We start from the raw sequence: 14,984 nt of genomic DNA, 5'->3' as shown, positions 1-14,984 counted from the left end.
GATAAATGTGGCCAAAAGTAGCACGGTAGAACTTCATGAGCTGGACTCTGGTAACTGGCATAAAAGTCTAAATTATTCTTTAGTAATTGCTCAAGAGAACAGTAGCATGCTTCTGTAAATGGCATTCCATGCTTCACACAGTGTTGTGTCCTCTTCCTTTGCTAGTAATGCTGACAGGAAGATACACAATTTTGTACAAAATTGCAACAGGTCACATTTAATCTTTCCTTATTTCTTAAGGAAAATGCCCAAGCATACTGAGCTGTGGAAATGATGTCATTAATCAGAGCATCTGGGTGACAAGTTGGTTCATATCAGGGTGGTCAGACCTGAACTCAGATCATTGTGTGCTGAAGTTGGAAGATCACTCAACAATATGATTAAACTATACAGCTGACTAGAATGTTGATAGAGAGGATGTAAATAATATAGATAACGTACAGAGCATTAAGTCTCTTGCAATAGCCTACACATACCAAATGAAACAGCAATCCCACTTAAAGAAAAAAATCCCTATATACTTATTGTGCTTTTACATTTTCAGTTTACAATAGCAGTTTTGACTTTTCTGCAGGGATTTAGTGATTGGCTGGAGTAAACTCTTCCTAGCCTATCATCAATCCCTAGAATTTATCCTGTGCCTCAATTATTGTTGCTTAAATTGCAACACATTTCAATGTTAGATTTAGTCTAAATGAAAATGGTTAAAGAAACAAACTAACAAACTCATTGCACGTGTATGTAATGAGAGATTTGTGTTGTCATAAAGGAGAAAATATATCCCGAAAATCCCTAGCTAAAACAGAAGTCAAAAAATGGACCAATATCTCAAAGAAGGCATATTCCTATATCCCAGCCTCCCACCTCTTTTCTATGCTACAGATCAGGGTGTTGTTCCACTCACGTAAAGAGTACATTTCACAACAGCAGTTTCAGATGAAAACCAAACACCATTATTATGCAAGAAGAACTATAGAAATATTCCACAGAGTCTTAATAGAGGCGTAATTCCTTATTTAATCAAATGCATTTCTGAGTATTAGCATTTTAAAATAAAATTTTAGCCAATCAGAAACCAGTTTTATATTTTAAAGTGCTTTCATGGATCAGTTCTTCTTTGATTTGCTGATGTAAGACAAGAGGAGGAAGGAAAGTCATGTGATTAAATCAGAAAAATGGGAAGCAAGGGACCTGGATTTTATTCCAAACACAGCCACAGGATTCTTGTGTAACTATGGGCACTTCATTTAGCCTCTCCGTGCCTCAGTTTTCCCATCTGTCAAACAGGGAATAATAATACCTACCTCACAGGGGGATGATGAGACGTTTAACTCATTAATATTTGTGAAGCATCTTAAGATCTGTGGCTGGGAGGCCCTATGAAAGTGTAAGGTATTATTATTAATGCACACTACAGATGTGTTCTCAAGAGTGCAATTAATCAATAATGGCAAACTGAACACCAGTTTCCATCAGACAAAATGATTTCATCTACATGAGCCATTTGGGAGTACAGAGCCAATGGACCACTTTTATTATTGCTGTAATTGATTGATTGATTTCAGTGGAGTTACACCAAGGATAAATTTAGCCCAAGCTATTTAAGTGAACTCTGTCACTGGGTAATGTCTGCTGCTGTAAAAAATATATATCTTGATTTTACTTTGCCATTTATTTTTATTAAATGTCTCATCTTCACCTATCTGGTGGAAGGAGACAGTTATTCAGATGCTATGTTCTTCTGCACTGACATTCTCTTACTTATATGCTACCTAATAAATGTCCTCTGAGGAGGCCAAGTTTAGCTTATTTAGTATGTACGGATACATGTGTAATGGAGATATATGCCTGCTGTGACATATCTACATTTGTTACTAGCAGCTGCAACTATGCAGCCCAGATAATTGCTGAGGAGAGAGTTTAACCATTAGGGAAAGTTAATTTGAACACTGCCGTGTTCTTGTTTGAGATTTTTAATTATTATATTAAACAATAGATGCAAATAAAGAAAAAGCCATCAGTGATTCACACAAATTTGTAATTACTGTGTTGTATTTGTTGCCAACAAGGAGGAAATGAACAGGATAGGGCGCAAGAGCAAATCCTAAAAGGAGGGGTGAAATTAATAATGCAATTTGCCATCCGTTTCTCTTATGTGAAAGATTTCATTGACCAGGGAGATGATAGTGTTTTTTAAACCTCTATCTGCAAGAACATATGGCCAATATTTTTAGAAATGGGTGTCTATACTTAGACTCAAGTCCATAGTTAGACACCTAAATAAATAGTCTGATTTTTAAGAGTGCTGAGCACCTGCTGCCTGTGGCACCTTTTACAATTAGGCCAGTTATTTAGGTGCCTACTTAAGGATGAGATTTTCAAAGTGTCTAAAGGATTTAGCTGCATAAGTCCCACTGACTTTAGGCACCCATTTCTGAAAGTCTTGGCCCAAGTGCAAAAAAAAAAAAGAAAAGAAAAAGAAATCCTTATTCCATTCCATGCTGCCCTCACAGTATCAAAGCTTTACTTTTTCTTTAACCAAATAATAAACTTTTCATCAAGAAATTAAAAAAATATATAGACAACGATACCCTTCTAACAAAGGCAAAGACGGTAGTTGGGACGTGTACGTACGTTAGACAAATGTGCATATTTTAAGATGTTATATACTGTATATATAAACTACCAAATATTAGACTTAAAAGAACATACAGACACTTGTAAGATTGATGAAAAGCTTTTACTCTACTGCCTAAGGGTTCAGAAACATCCCCGTGGGCAGCTTATTCCATAATTGTTCAGTATGGGTTTTCTTGCACTTTACTCTGCAGCAGCTGGTATTGATCAGTGTGGATGACAGATACCAGACTAGATGGACAATTGGTGTGACCCAGTTAATTCCTATATTCAAACTTGGTGATAAAACCACAAGTGGGTGGGACAGGCTGAAATAATCATGCCACTCTGTTTCCTGAGATAGTTTATGAACTTTTAAAATTACTTTCATTTTACCTGCAAGCGCCCATCTTTCAGTAGTGCAAAAAAAAATTACTACATGCCTCATTTATAATTGGTTTTAAATATAAAACAGTCTTTACCTATTGAAGAAATTCAGGTAAAAGGACATCTTCCAGCTGATTATAAGCATTCAAGGCTCCCATGTAAAATTAAGCCATTAACCATGATTATAATTGCAAGTTACACAGAACTCTGGAGACACTACAACCCATAGCTGAAGAAAATTCTAACAGTTACTCTGTATTTATGGGCAGCTATTCAAGACACAAAGGGAAGCTAGGCCCCCAGTTCCCAGTTGGATGCCTATGCCCCTTTGTGCCTTTGACTAAATCTCCTCCTTAATTACTAATGGAAAGATAAACCTGCTCTCAGGACGCAGCTGCCCCATCTTAGCCATTATGCCTAATAAAGACAATATGACTCCATGAAAATGCACATATACTAGATTACTACTAGACCTAGTGCATAAGGACAATGCTTTGTTAGGTTGCCACAATAAAAAAGTTTCATTCAGACAGTCTGACTGAAAAGGACTCTGACCTGCTAAAATTAAGAGACTGCAAATTGAACCTAAAGACGTTAGCACTATTAAAATTAAAATGTAATCCAGTCTCACGCTAAGCTGATTAATTCCTTTTTTTTTAAAAGGACATTAATGCATCAGGGTTAGTACTTCCATGGGTAAAGGGATTAAAATTTCAGACAAAGCAAGAACAGTGGGGATGGGGGAGGAGGAAAGCAAAGGGAGAACAATGCATCCATGTAAGGAAACACCACTACAGCCAGCTCTGTTTCTTCACCATCTTTTTCTTGCAGCACTACATAAGTGATAAACAGAAGAAACAAGGAGCAGTACAGGAGTACTGTAATCAGAGGACATAGCCATTAAATGACCCCAGCTATGGATTGTAACTTGTGCTCTGTGCAAGGGAGTAAGGGGATCGAAGGTCCCTTGTATTCTGCAGTGTGGGCTAGCTCAATGGCCAGTCTGTGTGCTATGGGTAGAGTGTAGGTTCAGAGGGGCCTGGAGAGCTCAGTAGGTGCAGGGGAGCCATAACTTGTAAAGGGCTGGCACAGATTATGCCCACCCAGCCACCCCCATCAGCTGGCTGCTCCTGGCCTGGCATAGCTATGTATTACCACTTACTCACAGCATGATGTAAAGCCCTTCTATATCTGATCTGAGGCCCAATTTTTAAAATTTCACTCTTGTGAAAATATGCAAGATAAGTCTTTGCCAGTTTTCCAAACTGCATTTCTACCATGAGTCTCCTAGGTCTCTTCTAGTGTTGATAGGTGCACTTGGAACCAACAAAATTAGCCTAGCAAACGGGCCTAGGAACTTAGCCTATGGTAAATGCATAGAAATGATATAAAGATAGAGTTTACTGCTGTGCTTGTCACACAGATTTATAGAAGAGAATTGCATGTTTAGCTTAGAGGGACTGCTCAGCGAAAAATGAAAAGATAAGTTAATTGCTATGACAGTTTGAAATTACTTTAGCAAATACATTTTGGGAACTGGGACATAACATTGAAGCAGTAAAACTCTCCAGCCTCCAAGCTCTTTCCGTTTTATCTGGATCTGTTAGTGTGGTCCAAGTTCACTTCACCCAAGAAATATTAGACCCTCTCTATAAAGCTGTATATTGGTTGGGTACACTAAGGAGGACTCTTTAGGGACAGTGGACTTTTGTAGCTACAAAACCCTTCTGGTCTCTGCCACATTCTCATAATAACTGTCATTTTCCACAAAGTGGGGCAGTCAGCATTTGGATGACACTAAATCGGAGGAACTGTCATGGATGCTTCAATCCATGTTCAAACAGATTGCAGATTTGTTACACGTTTTGCCAAAAGATGGGGTGGGGTGTGGGGTGTGTGTGGGGGTGTCGTAAAGCCCGGGACTCTATTCTCAATAAAAGATGCAACAGTCCAGAGCAATCTTATAATGGGCCCCATTCAGTGTTCACATTTAAATGCAGTGAAAGAAATGGTAATTCAGCTGAGTTAGGTTTATACAGTGCCATAAACATACACATAAAGAGAATGCACCAATCACCATGACATCTAGATGCCAAAGCCAAGGACTTCAAACTTCTGCCTCATCACGGTAGGACTCTGTTCGCCATCGTCCAACTCATGGGAAAGATGCTAGAGGATTTTTTTAATGCCCATGAAAAGTAAGCATCTGGATGTGCTGCCTCAGTTCAAAGATGGCAGCTTCAGCAGCATAGTGCCCCCTAGCACCGTGCTGCAGCAGTAGTAGAAGTAGAGGCACAGAGACTATAGAGCCTTTTCCTGGGTGACCAACAGCACTGGCTGCAGCATAGCTCTCCCTACACTGTGTTGGTGCAGTGCGGGAGCCAATGTAGTGACCACAGCACTGGAAGACATATTAACCCTTTAACTCCCTGTAAAGCAGGGCACTACAGGCTGCGCTCACCCCTTTTTTATCAGAGATTGTGACTCCACGAGCCGCCCTATTGAGAATTCGTAGCAAGCCACCATCTATTGCAGGGTACAGTTCGGCGCAAGCCACCGCTGCGGTAAGCAATGTGGCCACCCCAGCCCCATTTTGCCCTCTGACTACAGTCAACTCCCACACACCAGAAGTTTTTATTACATACCCCTTATAGGAGTCTGCTTTATCATGCCATTTTGTTGCCTAATGGAAACAATCCCTTTGGCCTGGCCAGGCACAGGTAGCGCTTCACAAGTTCTTTTAAAATACAGTTCCTGACTGTTTTGCAGCATCAGGTTCAGCAGAACAAGGCTTCAAATTGCTCCCTTGTTCCTGTTGCTATTTGCAGTATTGCCAACTCCATGTGTTCAAAAAATCATTTGTTGGACCTCAAAAAATCACAAGCTTTGGTTAAAACTCTCATTATTTCAAAAAATAAATCAATCTGGGGCTAATTTTATTTTATTTTCTGAGCTTTCAGGAGGCAGTTGGATCATGATTTCAAGCTTCTCTGCAACCATGAGAGCTAGCTAGTTATTTTTGTTTTTGTTTTATTTAAGTGAAAGCTGAGATTCTCACCTTAATCACATGAATCCAAGAGTTGGGGCTTTAAGCAAAACCACCAAATATCACCTATCTCATGATAAAAAATTATCACTAGAGTTGACAACACTACCGCGTCGCTTTCCTCAGAGAGCCCAGAAGCGTAAGCCAGTATGTTACCCATCTGCCTCAGCAAGAGAGAGCTTTACTGGAGCTTAAACTAAGGGTAAGCTCCCTTCTACTCCGGCCTGTCTGCCTCACCAGCAAAGCCCCTGGGACTCTGCCAATCTTAACCTTGTCTTTCAGGTAACATTCAGTGAACCCCAGTTCATGAGTTCCCTAGAGAAGTTTCTCTTAGTGTTCATTCCCTCTCACTGGACGCACAGAAGTGATTAAATCCACTGTCTCCAAAGAGACAGTACACACACGCTAGCCAGTTAACCGTGCTGGGGACACACTCTTTACCTTAATACACAGCACTGAGATGGCCTATAGTAAAACTATAAATAAATGTATTACTAAAGAACATTGATACTGAGTAAGAGAAAAAGAGATGGGCGTGGTTACAAACAAAACGAAAAAACAATACCCTTTCTAGAGTCTAAAACTTAACATTAGCAAGCTATAATCTTTGCCTAAGCAGCTTTCTCACCTACATCAAACTATCTGCATCTCTGGCCCCTGGTAGAACGATCTACCATTTACAGAATCAGAGGATGATTCATTCACCTGTTTGTCTTCTAAGTGACGGATAACTAAGGGGTTCTCGCCCCTTCTTTTTATAGTCCAATAAACCTTTGAAATGCATTCCGTTGAAATGTATACACCAGACAGAGTTCTTTCCCCACACTGGTATGCAGATGCCATGCTGTCTTCCTCATCCTCTCTGGTCAATTTGTTTTTTTGACTGGCTTAATCACTTTGTTAACCTGAGATGTAAATGTACTTTCATTGTCTGCTTGTAATCAAGCCATGCAGGCAGGTAAATCCACATTTCCTTATCAAGGGCAGGCTTGTTTAACAATTCACTCCAAAACATAGTTTAAGAACATATTTCCAGCCCACATACATAATTCTTTATATACAACCCGTACTTACATCACACAATGATATTCATGACCAGTGTATCACTAGTTTTTACAGGATACCTTACAAAACAGTGTTTGGCTAAATATTCTGACAAGAGTGGGTTAGGTGTGCCCTTTGTCCATTGGCAACTCTTAGGAACATAACTACATTTGGTTTTTCCCTGAGCCCAACATGGTTTCTTTTAGCCTTTCCTTGTATTCACACAGTCCTTCTGGCACCTGTATCAAGGCTCTAGTTGGGGACATCCTGGTTCTCTTAGCCTTTTCTCCCTAACGTACTGTAGAGAGCCAGCCCGTACTTCCTGCAGCTGTGATCCCAGTTCCTTCTTCACAGGGGACTGCCTGAACCCTGGCAAGCTTTCCCAGTTGACCACTATCCTGGCTCTACAGAGAGTGTCTTCTGCCTCCCTGCAATTCTTCCTTCGCTGTGTAAACCAGCAGCCCATCATATAGAAAGTGCCACCTCCAGGATGCTGTCATGTGACCCTTGGTCACCTCACCTGATTGTGAAGCCATAAGACCTTCAGAAATGCCAATTAAGAAACTCCAGCCAGAATGGTGCAGCAAGTCTCCTCATTAAAACAGGATACTATGAGCAATCACACCCAATCTGCACTCTCTACGCTGGCTTCCCATAGAATACAGATTCTCAGATTCAAGGTTTTGATCCTTAACTTCAAGGCACTCAATGGCTTGGGTCCAGACTATGTAAACAGAATGGCTAAATTTCCACGATGAAGACCATGGTTGACAATTCCACTTTTCGTGCACAATGGAACTTTCTACAATAAGGTTAAAGCTCATCTGTGCACGAGACAAACCTTTCTCGGGGACTGGTCTGAGACTGCAGAACAAATTGCCATAGGAGTGAAGGACCATTACAAACATCAGCTCCAAGTACAAGGCAATACTTCTTTGTCCTTTCCCTGTCTAACAAACACAGTGGAGCATATGCATGTTAAAAAGACATCCCAACAACAATGAATCCTCTTGAAACAAAACCCTACACTACATTACACACACAATTCTCTCCTTGGGGCATGGATGACAGAAAGACCAAACCACGTGTGACAGTTGTTAGTCATGTCATTTAATGCACTAGTGGAAGATGCTCAGATACTACAGTGATAGTGTAATATAAGAACCTATATAGAATAGAACAGACCAGAGCCTGGGGCCTTAGCCCCTTACAAGCCCAACTTACCCTGTGACACAGTCCAAATGTTGTCATCTCCCATGCAATATTGCCAACCTCAAGAAATCAAAAACTATGAGTTGTCCCCCCCCACCACCCAAAAAAAGAGATTTTTTTAAAAAAAGATTATGCTGTGTTATTTTGGACTCACCCTGCCCATTATGGGGGGAGAGAGAGAGTGTTAGTGTTGGCCATGCTCCCAATGGGTAAGGTGATTTTGGACCCCTCTTAAGAACATAAGAATGACCATACTGGCCCAGACCAATCGTCCATTTAGCCAGTATCCTGTCTCTGACAGTGGCGGGTATTAGATGGTTAAGAGGGAATGAACAGAACACGGCAATTTATCAAGTGAGCCATCCTCTGTCATCTAGTCCCAGCTTCTAGCAGTCAATGGTTGCACAAAATAATTCAAAAGAGGCTGATATTTTAACCTCAAACTTCATATGTGATTAGTCTCTCATGACAGCCATTTTGAACATTGGAAGAATAAGAAGTTTAATGTTTTAACTGATTAAAATTAATTTTTAGTTACATTTTTGCCTTGACTGTATGGAGGAGCTGAATTCCATAGTGCTACAATGCAGAACAAATAAAAGTTACTTATTAATAAATAATTTATACTTTTTTTTTATTTAAAACTCTTTGGTGCATTCTGAAATTACAAGTCCCAGCACATTTTGGTCACTACACCAATGATAAATGTAATGTAGCCCTTATATATGGCTGCATCCTTCTCCCTTTTCTTCTCAGGAGCATGGGTTGTGGTTTTACCTAGACTGGTACCTGGTGCCTCCAGCCAAGGAAACCCCTCCTAGTGCAGAGAACATGGAGGGCCTGTCCCTTGGGACAATGTTTAACAGTGAATCTCATACAGAGGAGAGTTAGTCGGAATAAACAAAATAAAATAGCTCCCACAATTCCCAGCATAATAAAACAGTAACTGGCGCTTTATTAGGTATGGGGAACTCAGGATAGAGTACAATAGGAAAAGGGATTAGGATAATAAAACACAGATAACAATACATAAAGTCTACTCCCACCCCAACATTTACAGCTGTACAAACCACCCTGCTCCCTCCCAGCACCTGCAGAGTCAAATAGTGAGTTTAGGCTCTGCCTTTGATGGGTGATTCAGCACTGAAATCGGTGGCTGGCTTAAAACACAACAGCAAAATAAACAAGGATGATTTTACAAAGTCTCCAAGGCAAGGATGGTAAGATTGTCCTTGTGGCACTCTAGTCTGGATTCAAATGTGCAGTTAGGCTCGCTTTTGGTAGCCTGACATTGACTCTCCTCAGCCTCCTGGGTTCCTGGTCTGTGCTGAGATGATACTGCTTAATGTCCCAGAAATCTCAAAAGGACTCAAAGTCTTCCCTTGGATAGGAATGTGGAGGGTAGAAGGGTGCTCCCTGGCTGTGTAGCTTTTCTCCTTGCTATACATGAAAAACAGCCAAGACCAAAAATACCACTAATCCCCTTATCTCTGGGCTCTGGCTTATGGTTGCTTCCTGAGTATCTTCCAGCTTGTTCTATCTCTGCCCTGGACTCAAGGCGAGCTGGGAAATGGAACCATATGCCTCTGCCACCATTACTGCTATAGTCCAAGGGTGAATTCCCTAGAGGGCCAGTGTGGTATTTCAGAAGAACTCCCTCCAAAGGGGCACCTCTGCATAAATAATGTCATCAAATAGAACTTTTAAACTTAAGATCTTTTACAAAACCCCTTGGCAAAGGAAGAGAAGCTTTATCAGCTCTGTTTTTCAGATGAGGTAAGTGAGGCAAAGATCAATTAAGTCATTTGCCCACACACACAGCTAGGCAGTAGAGAAGCCCGCTCTAGCTGGGCAGGCATATATTCTGCAGACATGCAGATGGGGGAATACACACTCGTGCAGTGGTCATGATGGACTTTGGGGCTGAAAACCAGGCCCTGTGTATATCTGTGTAGACATATATGTGTATGTTCTTACTACGTGTAATATAATAAATAAGCAAAATGGCCCAAGTTCACCGAGGGCAGCATGTTAATAAACTGTCATTACCAACAGATGACAGTTGGTTAATACAGATTAATTCCTAATGAAGAAAAAAACTATTTATGTAATGTAATGCTTTTGGCTGTGGCTCAAAGGTTGCGATCATCCACCCACGGCAAACCTTTACATCCGGCTTTGTTCCACAAGGAAAAAACCCCTCCAAATCTACCAGTTTCTCAAGTTACAATTCAACCAGCCTACATCAATTCCAGGAGCGTCAGATTTGTTTCCTAAATAGTACAATATGTTAAATGATAGATAGAGCTCTCCTGTATGTATTGTCAGCTTCATTCCAAGCTACTAGGGGTAGTCAATAGGATAATGGTATAGAACATTACATATAGACCATGTACAGAAAATACCCACTTTGAGTTCCTTAAAAGGATTGCACCTGTAAGGCATAGCCCTGTATTGGAGGAATGCACAGGGGCTTCTATTGCAGTGGGAGACCCAGGAGGAATTGTATCGGACTCAGCAAGACTTCCACATGGACTATTGGGCAGTGCCCCCCGGAAGCATCCGCTCTGCTGTCCTTCCTAAGGGAGTGGTGTGCACTCCATTTCTGGGGAGGCTAGTGCTGCCAGTAATCACACACTGAGCAAAGACACAATGGTGTGGCTTCCTGTGTACTCAAGCAGGGTCAGGGCCTTAGTCTGGCCCGTAACTTTTGTTACACACAAGAAAACAGATAGCAAAAAGCAAGAGATCGAAACAGCTTAGGAAAACAATATTTTTCTGCAATAGTTCTCCAGACTTCTCAGCTATAGGGATCCACATCCTCAGCTGGTGTAAATCAGCATAGTTCCACTGATTTCTGACCCACAGTCCATTGGCAACATACCTGCCATCCACAGACAAGTGAAAACGCTGACATTTTCCTGTTGAGTGACCACCCCCTCTCCACCCCCAATCAATCATAGCCACTTCAAAAAGAATTATTTATGATAATATATTTTATGTAAGAAAATAGTGTCACTACCTTTAAGGGAATTCAAATGTCAGTGGGAGTTGGCTCCTTTGGGCACCTCTGGACAACATCCTGTTCTCTAGGGCTCATCCAATCTGTTTCAGTGCTGCATTCACAGATGCACATTTGCAGTGCCACCAACCACAGAACCATGAAAACAGTCCTCAGAGTTTGAGAACCCACCCCCAAAAAGCCTGAGGCTTAGACCAAAACCAGAAGTGATCTGAAATGACATCCCACTCAAACATCAATAGAAATTGAAGGTTACAAGTAGGTTTGCCTTTGGCTCTGTAAAGAAAACCTAAAATAGTTGATTCTAATATTGGAAAGAGAAGTTGTTTCTGGGTTTTATACAATATAGCACAGCACAGAAATGGATAACTAAAAAGGGCCAGTCTATACAAGTCACGCTGTCACCATAAAATACAGGGCCTGGTTCTCAGTTACTCCATTCCTGCAGCTGGGACAGAAACAAAGACAAGGAGAGAGGAAAGGTAGCTTTAAGCCTCCCGTTACACTCCTTGCAGTCTGGGAATTAGCAAGGCCCTGCCCAGTCTCAGCAACCTCTTTCTGCTGCTGTAAAGCATTGCACAGCCAGCTCTTATATCAAATGCCCCTAGTGAGATGGGAGCAGGGCAGAGCACAGCTCTACTCTGCCTGTTCACAGCTGGCATATAACGCCAATCAATTAGAGCAGCTTTTAGGCTGCTCTTACTTTAGAGCTGAGGCAGTATAGGGAGCATAGCCAGTTTCTTGATGGCTCCTCCCCAAACACTCCCATACCAACCTGATCTCAGAACAGGAGAGAATTGGCCCAATATTTTCCTTGGTAGATGTCAGCCAGTGAAAACTGTCGTAAGGTGCTTTGATTTAGTTTGTCGTCATCATTCTCATGATACATGAATGTTGTTTCTCCCTCTGAGCAGGCACAATGTTGCAATAGACGTCTCAAATGATAATGCTGTGTGGGGGGGAAGATGTTGTTGAAAGAGATTATGCTGCTGATAAACAGCATGACTAGCTGCAACCTGAAACAACTAGACTCAACTTAAAATAGACAGTGTGAACAGTAATGGCATGTGGTTGATATCTGATCTATCAATGCCCAAAGGAAGATCCCCTAAAAGTCCATAAAAGGAAAGACTGTCATTGGTACCAGAAGCTTTAAGAATGAGTGAATCAGGTGACTTCCCCAGCTGGTGACCCACTCCCATAAATATCATGCAAGAAAGAGGGTTCAGTGTACTGATATTAGCAAAAGAGTTATAGTCATCACGCCTCCTAACAAGCTGTTCTCACATGCATTGTTGGTTTGGGGAGCTGAGACACTGACAGTCTCTGTATGTGATTTTCATTAATACAATCCATACATGGTGAATGATTCCCAAAGCTACTGAAGGAGAAGAGCACACTCTGTGATGGACATATTCTTTGTTGATGAAAGGGGCAACTTCCTTCTCCCATTTTAAAACTAAGTGCTAAATACACTGGGATATTAGAGCTTTTGCTGCGGGTAATCAAATGCCAGTGGAAGAATACAGACCCTAGTCCAGGTAGTCTAAAAACCAGCATTTCTCAGTTGTGTGGGCCACATTCCTCCCGCCTTTTGTGAGCAGGGAAGTTGCGAGTTGTTTGAAATTTCATTACAATCTAAAGGAAAGAAAATCTCAGTTCGCCGTTCCCCACATAACCTTACCCTTCAAGGTCAGGCATTCTGTCAGCCTCTCAAAACACAAAGTTATAGCGGGTTATTATTGTTATTGATTCATTTTTTTATGCTTATAGTAAATAAGGGGGTTTGTAACAGGGCCAGCTGCCACCTAAGTCCCCCCACGTGCCAGCGGTTGCTCCACATTGCCCTGCCTCTTTCCTATTCTTCAGGGCCTCTTAAGAACACCACATAGTCGCTCTTACCCAATCACAGCCCTTCTTAGAGTGTTTTATTAATCAACACAAACTTTAAAAAAAAAACTAAACAAAAAAATCTGCCATTCTGCCTTAAGCTGGGCACAACCCCGCCTCATAGAGGTACTGGCCCTGTCTCCTCTCTGACTATCTGGAGAAGATGCAAGACCTGGCCAGTCTGTCCAGAAAAACAAAACTTTCAGCTGGATGTTCTTACCCAGCGGGATCGGGGTGTGGGGGCTTCCTCTGCTCCCCGGCAGGAGCCCCGGGTGGGTGGAGTGGGGCAAACCCCCGTGTCCTGCCTCAGCTCCCCGGCAGAAGCACCAGGCAGGCGGAGTGGGTCAGGGTGCACCCATTTTTCCGGGGGGGCCCCAAATTGGCAGGGGCCCTGTTGGCCAAGTGGCTAATCTGTCACAGCATATAAGGAAGTGGGAGGGGATCAGGAATCACCCCTCTTTGCCCAGGCTACAGAATAGCTCTAGTAATGCTTCATGACCTCGTATTCTGCTCCTCTATGAAGTGAGACCCACAAGGCCCATGTGTCAGCAAGCCCTCTTGAGATCCACTCCTGGCCCCTTATCTAGCCTGGCCTCGTCCTACCAGTCCCAGCCACTTCCCTAGTAGAACTACACATTTCTGCTACCTGGGACATTCTTGTCTCAGGAAGTCTGGAGTGCTAATACCCAACAGGGATCGTATCATCCCTTCCCCTCCCCCCACACATACAAGGGGCAGAATGTCTTGGTCGGTTAGCATTCTCTCTCAAAAAGTTGAGAACACAAACACACCAAATCTCTGCCACAGGAAACAGCTGAATCTAAAGCATAGTCTGGGCTACACATGCTGGTTTTTTGGAAGGAGTTTAAGAGGCAGATGGCAGTAGAGGAGCTTATATAAAATGATTTCCACATCATGAGTATGGTATGTAGCCAGGGTATAAATCTGTGACTCAAGACAGTAAAAAGCTGGAAGCAAAGAACTATGTGTGCATTTAAAGAAAAACAACAAAAGCCCAAAGTGATGTCATGCTATTTCCTACAAGCCTACTCCATACACATTTTTCTAAAAATGCAGTCAGGTTTCCATATTTGATAACGGACTCTTTTCTTGTAAGAAACAATGCTTACGTTTGATCTTTGATACCTCTTGATTTTCTTATACTGTGTGGCAAAGGCCATATACTTTTCGCAGACATGTGACACCTCACCTATTCAGCATGAGACTAGGCCAATCACATTCTCACCCATCTAGGGCTGAATTTCATGAAAAGAGTTTTCCTGCCTCTGGGCTAAAGTCATGCTGTTGTCCTACAATCAGCAACCTCAAGTCACAGCACTTTACTCCCCAGGCATCTTGGCTACGGAGCATCAAGCCACTGCCCCACTTCAACTGGACAACTCCATTCTCTAGGTACTGGGATTTTTCCCTGAAATAAATAATTCTTTTCCTTTAAAAACCAAAAAAAGTTGCCAGCAGCTCAGCATTTAAGGCAAGCCTAAAATTGTGGAGTTGGGGGAGGTGCCTTTAAGGGCTCTGCTTCCCAGACAAAGTCTAGGCGGGGTACCATGAAGCTCTTGCTGTTGTGCATAGCCAGTTGGAACTGGATACAGAATAAATCAGATCAGTTGCAAGCTCCTTAAAATAGAGAGTGTTCACGAAACACCACAACAGTAACAAATAGGTCATGCAGGAGAGGGAAGAGGAAAGATTTTGCCCCAAAACCAGATCTCATTTTCATGTCTCTATTTGACATTATTCTTTCGT

This window comes from Dermochelys coriacea, chromosome 3, assembly GCF_009764565.3.
Source record: "Dermochelys coriacea isolate rDerCor1 chromosome 3, rDerCor1.pri.v4, whole genome shotgun sequence".
NCBI classification, from domain to species: Eukaryota; Metazoa; Chordata; order Testudines; family Dermochelyidae; genus Dermochelys; species Dermochelys coriacea.
Note: the sequence above shows the minus strand (reverse complement) of the source record.